At 39.8% G+C, this 8,971-nt stretch overlaps 1 long non-coding RNA gene across 1 annotated transcript; it reads right to left on the reverse strand.

Annotated features, from left to right (window-relative positions):
* Positions 1 to 1,326: 1,326 nt before the first annotated feature.
* LOC307022468 lies at positions 1,327 to 3,896 on the reverse strand. The gene is made up of 2 exons (XR_013803406.1): positions 3,711 to 3,896; positions 1,327 to 2,245 (listed from the first exon to the last, which is right to left on the reverse strand). It is a non-coding gene; the product is annotated as an uncharacterized lncRNA (long non-coding RNA).
* Positions 3,897 to 8,971: the final 5,075 nt, after the last annotated feature.

The raw sequence follows: 8,971 nt of genomic DNA on the forward strand, positions 1-8,971 counted from the left end.
AATGAAAAAACATGGATAAAAATCTAAGAAAAATAAAAAGGTAGGGTCGAGAAGGCAAGAGAAAAAAAGGTGAAGTCACTCGCAGGTGAAGCATATAAATGTCGCAAATTGACAGACCTTTTTGGCACCAGCGCTGCTACAAGCACTATCAGCAGCAGCTTAGAACAAGTGCAAGATGATGAAGAGAATGATGAGGGCGCAAGTTCAGATATACAGCCAGCCTCCTGCGTTCATGATGAGGGACAGAGTTGAGCTGGTGGAAGAACCAGCTCAACTGGCACATACAAGTGCAGGGCAAGAGCAAGAGGTGGGTGAGAATTATCCCTTGAACTCAGTGGCGTTTTCTCCTGGAGGCCAAGGGAAGCCAGGCTTCCCCTGTTTTTTTGGATTGTAGTTATAATTTTAATAAATAAATAAAACCACTACGTTTAGTTTCGGTAATTATTCTGCCGGCCCATCTCTCCCCCATTCTCATAGAGTATTTTACAAAGAATTAAACAGCGCCCCTCTAGATGTTATGGTGAAACAGTAGATTGCACTCTCTGTTGCTAGAGGAGGCTAACCGAAATTGGCTTGAATAACTATGACTCTCTTAAGGTAGCCAAATGCCTCGTCATCTAATTAGTGACGCGCATGAAATGGATGAACGAGATTCCCACTGTCCCTACTTACTATCTAGCAAAACCACAGCCAAGGGAACGGGCTTAGCAGAATCAACGGGGAAAGAAGACTTCATTGAGGGATTGACCAATCAGATGAAGCTCACGTAATGCCTCACAATCCAATCAAATCACAACAACTTCAGTTCGTACTGTAACTGTCATCACCGCCCTTAAAAAGTAGCAAGCAACTGAAGCAAGTGCAATAATGGAGGGTGGAGATTTTGAGTATTTCATCAAAAATAATTTGACTAAACTTCCGCTACAGCAGCAACTAAAAATTAAATCTGATTACAGGCCCAAACTGGAGCTGTGTACATAGAGGAAAAAAGGAGTGAATCAGACGTAAAACTTTAAATAATAAACAGTGGATTTCTAACATTTGACATTTCATGTGGCCGGACTGGGTCAGTTTCCAGGGCTGAATTTTAGTCCCAGTCCGCCCCTGCCTAGAGGATGTTAGGTCCACCACCCATTAAAAAAAAGGGTCGCATGGATAGGATTCTAAATACATTTGCACACTTTTATATAGTAACCTATGTCCATATATTGCTTTTTTGTTGGTCATATGTGTGCACTTATAGCCAGTGGTCAAGTTGTAAAAAAAAGCCAGGGGGGATGGTGGATCTTGAAACAAAACCTCACAAAACATTGAACATGAATCCTCTCTAGTCAAGTCCATTTTAATTCAAGTGCAAGAACATGGATTAAACAAATATACTATTTACAAAATCTGAAAATAATACATATAATATGATATACAAATACAAATAAACAGTTTTATTCAATGGCTACCAACCCAATTCTCCCCTATACTGTAGTATCTCATAGGATCTTCCAAAGAGTTTCATAATCATGTTTTTTAATGACAACTTTCCGGGCTCTTGCTCTCAGATCCTTAGCCAAGCTATGACTTTGAAGCCAAGACTTGACATAAACTTCTGGTTTGAACATTTGTAGTGGAGGGCCAACACACTTGATGAAAAGCAAGGCTGACATACTTTTTACCTCTAGCGTGCTTCTAGTTGTGGTTAAAATGTTCATCTGACTGAACCCACGCTCACACTCAGCTGTGGAGATGACCAGTGTGTTCACTGCTTGAAGGAGGGGTTTTAGCTCTTCTGGTGCTTGTGGTGTCATTTCATCAACAGTTTTGAGTTTCACCATATCAACATATTCCCTCATTCCTCTCTGAATTTGTCTGCCATCATCAAGCTTGAAAAAGGAGCAGAGTTCCTGTATTTCCTTTTCGGCATAACGAACACCACACACATCTGGCCAGTTTGATGGCTGCAGCACTTTGACATTGTCAAGAAAGCTCTGGTACTCTTCTTTGCTTCTCTGTTTTCCAGGCAGTGATCCCATTCTTGTCTCAATTTTAGCAGCCAAAGCATGAAAAAAATGTTGGTGGTTTATTTCTCTGCTGTGTCTTAAATTATTTGTTAGTGGCACCCCTTTGAATAGCTTCAAACCGATTGCAGTCTGAGCCACTTCTGCCGCTGGTCCAGGCTGCTCTGCCATGGACTTCAACACACGGACCTGCCGACTGAGTATTGCTACAGCCTTGGGGAGCGTCATGTTTCTGTCTTGAAGAGAGAGAGAATTCAGACAACTCTTCTAAAGCATCATACATGATTCCAAGATTGTGCACAAAGGTGACATTAGAAAGGCGATCTATTAAACCACTGAACATGCATTTCTCTGTTGAACTTCTTTTAGGATCAACTGAGGCATTGGAAAAGTGCTTGTGGATTGCAGGGTACTGCTGCCATACAGCTTTAATGGTCCTGTAACTGGATGCCACCCATCTAGTGCTGAGAATTCTCCCTATGTTCAGACACTGTAAAGCAAGTTCCTCACAACATTCAGTGAGCTCACGGCGGTTTTTGGCCGATGCATGATAGAGACTGTACACTTTGTCAAAGAAAAACTGGAAGTCATTCATCCCTACAGTTTCTTCAACAGCATCTCCAACACTCAGCTCAAGACGGTGGTTCATGCAGTGCCACACCATTACGTTTGGAAACTTTTCTACGATTTTGGTTGCAACACCTGCTTTACTTCCAAGCATTACAGAAGCTCCATCTGATGCAAAGCAAACAAAGCGTTCACTCAGAATAGCTTCAGAGAAGCCATGATGTGACAGATTTTTCATTAGAGCTTGATAGATTTCACCTGCATTGGTAGCAGAAAGCTCAACTAGATCCAAGAAGAATGTTAGGGGCTCTTCACTCATCCCTAAGCTCGCTCTAATATAAATGATCAATACTGATTTTTTACTGTCAGTTGTAGCTTCATCTATCATGACAGAAAGTTTTGTTCCACTTTGAAGGACCTTTCCAACTACTCTCTTTCGCATTTCATTTGCTATGTGTTGGCTGATTGTTGCATAGGAATAGTCTGAATGTAAAGTTCTTCCCATGTCTAGTCCATTCAAGACTTGCAGATCAATATCGGACGGTAGATCTGTGAAAGGCCTTCCAGATTTCACAATCTTGTAAACTGTACGAAATACCCTATCAGTAGTTAAGAAGTGATCCCTTTGCATTTCAGAAGTCAATGTTTCCAATGTCTTTTCTTTTGCTTTTTCCATGGTTTTCTCAGCTGCTTGGTGATAGTCTGACATTTTATGCTTGTGTATTTTCTTACGAAGAGACTGCAGCTGTGCTGCTCGGTTTGTACCATAGGCTGTAACCTTAACGTTGGACCACTCCTCAGCAATATGCAACTGGCTGCTCCCACCTGTACTTGGCCCAACCACTTTCATTTTCTGGCAGGTTAGGCAGCCAAGTTTTTTGCTTTGACATATTAGCCATGGATAATACTTTTTTTTCTCCCTGAACTTGGTAGATGTCCAGCATTCAGGGATATCTTGCTCATTATCTCCCTGGTTATTTTGGTCAGAATCATCGACACTATCTCGCCCTGCTTCTGCCTCCTCCTCTCTTCTTTTTTCTACCACAAAAACATAAAATCTATGTTAAAACCCCACTTGGTAAGATACATTTCCCCTCTTCGAAAAAGAAAAGTGTCTATTTAGAATTATCAAACCTGTTCCTTCTGCAGCTCTAGGCTCCTCTGCTTCTGCCTCCTCCTCTCTTCTTTTTTCTACCACAAAAACATAAAATCTGTTAAAACCCCCCCTTGGTAGGATTAGCTACATTTCCCCCTCTTCGAAAAAGAAAAGTGTCTATTTAGAAATATCAAACCTGTTCCTTCTCCAGCTCTAGTCTCCTCTGCTCTAGTCTCCTCTGCTCTCCTTCCTGCTTCCTCGCCATGATTATCCTCTATATGAAGAAAACAACGGCATTATGGTTTTGTTAGAATGAGCAGACAGTGAAGTAGGCCTACTGTCAAGTTGTGGTTTTTTTTCATATAAAATAAGAGCGATAACATTCAACCACCAGAAGCCGCTATCACACGATTCGGAGGCATGCATCACATTTAAAGCTTTGTAAGTAATACATTTTGGTCGCTCACAGTGACTAAAGGTGCAATTTTCACACTTAATTTATATTATATGATCTCACTAAAATGAATGGAAAGCTTATCAAACAAAGTGCTTAAATCACTAGTGGATACATGATCATCGAATTGATACACAAAATCAGCCTAAAGATCCTCCAGGAACCTTAATTCAAATGGGTTCTTTCGGAACCAGTTTTCATACTGAAGAATCCCAAACTTGGACCATCTACCATCCTTAACTGAACTTCACCGGCTGTTTCAGGAACCGTCAACGACACCTGTTCTTCTCTGTGTTCTTCTGCCCCTGTCGTCTCTGCTTGTACACTAGCTTGCTCTGCCTCATCCTAAATTACATTTAATTTTTTCCCCCGACTGAACATGTCTAGGTTAGTTAAGTGTGTTGCTTATGCGGTCGCCTAAGCAGTAAAGAGCTGTGGGAAACCCTGCGAGATATTCCATGTGAAAAAGAAATCAAATCTGACATTAACTTTGTGAATATAAGAAAGGTCTAACCTGACGTTGGTTACTATAGCAGCTAGTACTAGCTGCCTGGCGTTAGGCTAGTTAACAAGAAAAAAAAAGTAAGCTCCCAAACTATAACTCTGTTGTTATCGCCTCTGTCCAGAGATTACACATTTGGTGACATATCAAAAGTATTCTTGACTTACCTTCAGTGGTACTTTTTGTCCTCTTAAAGCCGAAGTAGTCCCTCAGGTCAAGCTGTCCTTGTCGCTTACTGGCCATGATGCTTGCACAGGCTGCGCTGCTATCGTTGACGCTGACCGACTTGACATCAATTTCGTGATCGTGATATGTGCACGAGCCCCTCGTCAACAGTATTTTAGCGGCTAAAATAATGTGGACGAGGGGCACGTGACGTGCACATATAAAATGTAGAATGTTGAAAATTAAACATTGCCAATATTTCCACATTAATTGATCAAATAACAGGGGATGGGAAGGGGGGATGGCCGTTTCATAAGGGGGATGGTTTTGACCATTTTAATACCTAAGGGGGATGCCATCCCCCCCCATCCCCCCTCAACTCGACTACTGCTTATAGCACTACACCCCTCCTTATAACCCTGAAAGATCGGTTTAAAGAGTTAGGACTAAGGAGACCTCACTGAGCTGTAGTTATAAGATCCTCTCAGTCTGACAGGAGAGGACCCTCCTCCACCTTGTTGTAGAAACAACTCCTTATGTACGTTAGCATAGCTAGCTAACCAGATGCTAACAACCAGAGCGGCGATCCGGCAGCACTAGAAAGGGATGTGCAAAATAGTCATTATATACAGTATTTACAGTTTTTCTCGATTGCTAACACACTAAAATTATACATAAAGCACAATTATTTTAACTGACACTCAAAGAGCAAAACATTGGCTCAAATCTCCAAAACTCTAAACACGTTTTCAGCTTTTCACACAATTTGCAAATCAACATGGCACTTTTTGCAAACCACTGCACACGTTTCTCCACGTAAAACACAGGAATCTGACATAAAGTCACGTGTTAGCACATACATAGCACTGATATTCAAAATGCCTCACACATGGACCAATGATCAAGAAACACGTCCCACCTGACCAAACACCTGATGGCATAATTGTTGGCTCATCAATCAGGATGTTAGCACTATAAAAAGAACACAGGTGAGTACTTTCTAACAGAAACAATGGAAGCCAACATGGAAGCAAGAGGAAGAGGAAGAGCTGGGCTGAGAGTGAGAGAAGGAGGAAGAGGTGGGGTGAGAGTGAGAGGAGGAAGAATGAGAGGTAGAGGTAGAGCTGGAGGGAGAGGACGTACAGAGGGTTCAGCCTAATCTAAGCCGATTTACTGTTGCCTCTGTAATCCGGACACTTAGACTTGATATCAGGTTAGTTACCAGTTTTTAGCTCTGCATAATTCATGATATATCAGTGCTTACATCTGTTGTGTGAAACGTATTTACTTCATTCCTGTAATTGAATTGTTGGCATGTTGCATACTATAACTTTACAAAAATCCTGCACAATTTACTGTGGTAGACTTACTTTTATGCAACAAAGCATTATGCTCAGCAGTGTGTAGTTGGGTGGTCAAACAATCTAGTATTATGAATGAAGTGTGTTATATTTGGTGCAAAAGTTTGCATTTGGTAAGTGTTTATGTAGTTTTGTGGGCTGTTCTTCATTTAGCAGGAGAAATTAGGTGTTTTGCACTTTGAGTGTGTGGTTTTGTGAATTGTGTTTAGTGTTCTGAGAAACTGAGCAATTAAAAAAAAAGAGTGTGTTAGCAATCGAGAAAAACTGTAAACCCCAGGAAAAATGTTTAATTGGAATGTATACTGCAAAACAACCAATTACTTTGAATAAACCATGCGTTATCACAAACTGATGGCCCTCAGGCTATATACGGTGGGCCAAAGCTTTTCATGCGGCCCGCAAACTATTAATAAATGCTGAAAATGTGTACCATTAAAGTCTACCTATTTTGAAACAACCCTTCAGGAATGATTAGGAATAACGAGTCAATAATTGTCTCGGGGTGTCTTAATTTTTCTACAGTCTCACTCCCTGATAGTCCAATAGTGACGCTTGGTCAGGGTCCTATGGCGTGTAGTTGTGAATCACCGAGTCTCCTTCAGCTTCATAAACGGACGCAAAGAGCTTTCAAATGATTGCAATTTATTCCCATCGGCGGCGGTATTTCACGCTCAGGGAAGCACCGTATCGGTCCATGTCGGCGGCAGGTAAAGGCACAACCCTGTCTCCTAAAAATGACATTCCCACAGAACTAAACTGCATTCTCAATTACGTTTAGCAAGAAACTTATTTTCTCCCACGTTACGTTTGTTATGAATGTATCTCAAATACGTTTATTTTATCTTCTAGAAACATATTTTCTCCCATGTTACGTTTGTTGTGAACGTATCTTAAATACATTTATTTTCTACCTATCTTTGCCATTTATTGTCTTGCTTATAATAATGATAATAGTCATTTATAAATATCATTTTAGAGCACCCCCCGAGAACTACACATACTGGCTATTGTGTTTCGCAACCGTTCGCAACATGTTCTCTATGGCACGTCTCTACTGGGAATAGTAGTTTTAAAAGACGTTTTCGTTTTTCCCAAAATTAGAAGTTGACAGTATTAAACTGTGTACAGCCCTGGAGGTTTAGGCGATCGGAAAAAAAATTGGTGTGTACAAATTTAAAACATGTAAGTACTAAATGGGTGAAAATCGCTTGTGTACATAATGGGCAGCATTAATATATACCCACATGACAGCTCAGTGTTACTTTGCAATTCTAATCCACTACAATTCAGAGGTTAACCTGGTATTTTTACTCCACTACATTTATTTTAGTTACTTTGCAGATTCTGATTAATGATGTGAAATATAAACAACCCTTAAATCAGACTTTAGTTACACTGAGTAAAATGCAGGGAAGGTGATTGTCAAGTGCCAACAATCAGGAGAGATATTTGATAGTTGGTGCTTGAGAAAACTAAACATTTATCTGCAGATCTCTATAAAGTATATTAATTACTCGTTATTCTCTACAAATAGTTAATTAAAAACTGTATATAATTGCTATTTTGCACATCCCTTTCAAGATTTCAAGATTTTCTGAGGTTTATTGACATATCATATACGCAATTACGGTGTAGTTATGCAATGAATAAAAAACTTGGGTCACAGGTTCCTCAACAGTGCATTACAAGACATCTATCAATATGTGTGTATACCTCCACCATTAAACTGTCAAATTCTGCACATTTCTTATACTATCTACATACAGATGTAGCACTCCAGATAGGACTCACATGGGCAGAGCCGGCCCGACCCATTAAGCGACATAAGCGGCCGTTTAGGGCCCCGCAGCCACTAAGGGGCCCCCTAGCAAAAATATATATATATATATATATATATATTTTTTAATTTAAAAAATAAATAAATCTCAGTACACCGTCGCCGTGATAAGTATGTTTAATTAATTGTGTTAATATGCCTAGATTTCCTACTCTCAAAGTATTATATTATTGAGTCAATAATAAAATACATTAACCGTGCTTTACCTGAACCTCATCATGACACAAGAGAGGACGGAAGGACTGTAATTGCCCGTGTTCAGTGAGGCAAGACACCAGACCAACCAGAGAGTTGAATGGAAATAAACATTGTCTTATTGGCTCACAGGCAAGGGTGTAACTTTGGTTTGAGAAATGGGGGGGACACAAAACAGGGGGTCCTCTGCAATGAAACATTGTTCTCGATTTAATTCCATTTCCTGTCTTTCTACAAATATATATTAGGGACTATGGTGTTGACTAATCCAAGAAAAATGTGTAGTGTATATAATGAGTGTGCAAATTTATCTATCCATGAACCTGTTTTATTTGTGATGACCTCACATCCTATAGGGGGGTCCGGGAGCATGCACCCCCGGTAAGATTTTTTTCTTTAAATTGAAGTTAAAGGCATCAATCTGGTGCACAAATTAAGAGATTTATGGATACAGCTCTCAACACTCATATGAAACAGAACTGTATATATGTCAATACTCCAAAAGCCATAATATGCTCACAACCAATAAGAAATCATTGATATACTCCTCTCTATATCTTTATCTTACCTAGTCTGCATTCTTTCTTTTTTTTAATGCGTATTTTACTAATCACTCCCCTTCCAAACTGTGTTTTAAATTTTTTACTGACATTGGAATTATTTGTTAACTTATTTTGAACAACTATATTAAATAGATGGAAATATTTGTTTAGACCAAACTGTTGGAGACCCACTGAGATAACTTAGACTAAAGTTTACAATATAATCACTCAGCGAGTCCTTTA

Source organism: Notothenia rossii, assembly GCF_949606895.1.
Source record: "Notothenia rossii genome assembly, chromosome: 10".
Lineage (NCBI taxonomy): Eukaryota > Metazoa > Chordata > Actinopteri > Perciformes > Nototheniidae > Notothenia > Notothenia rossii.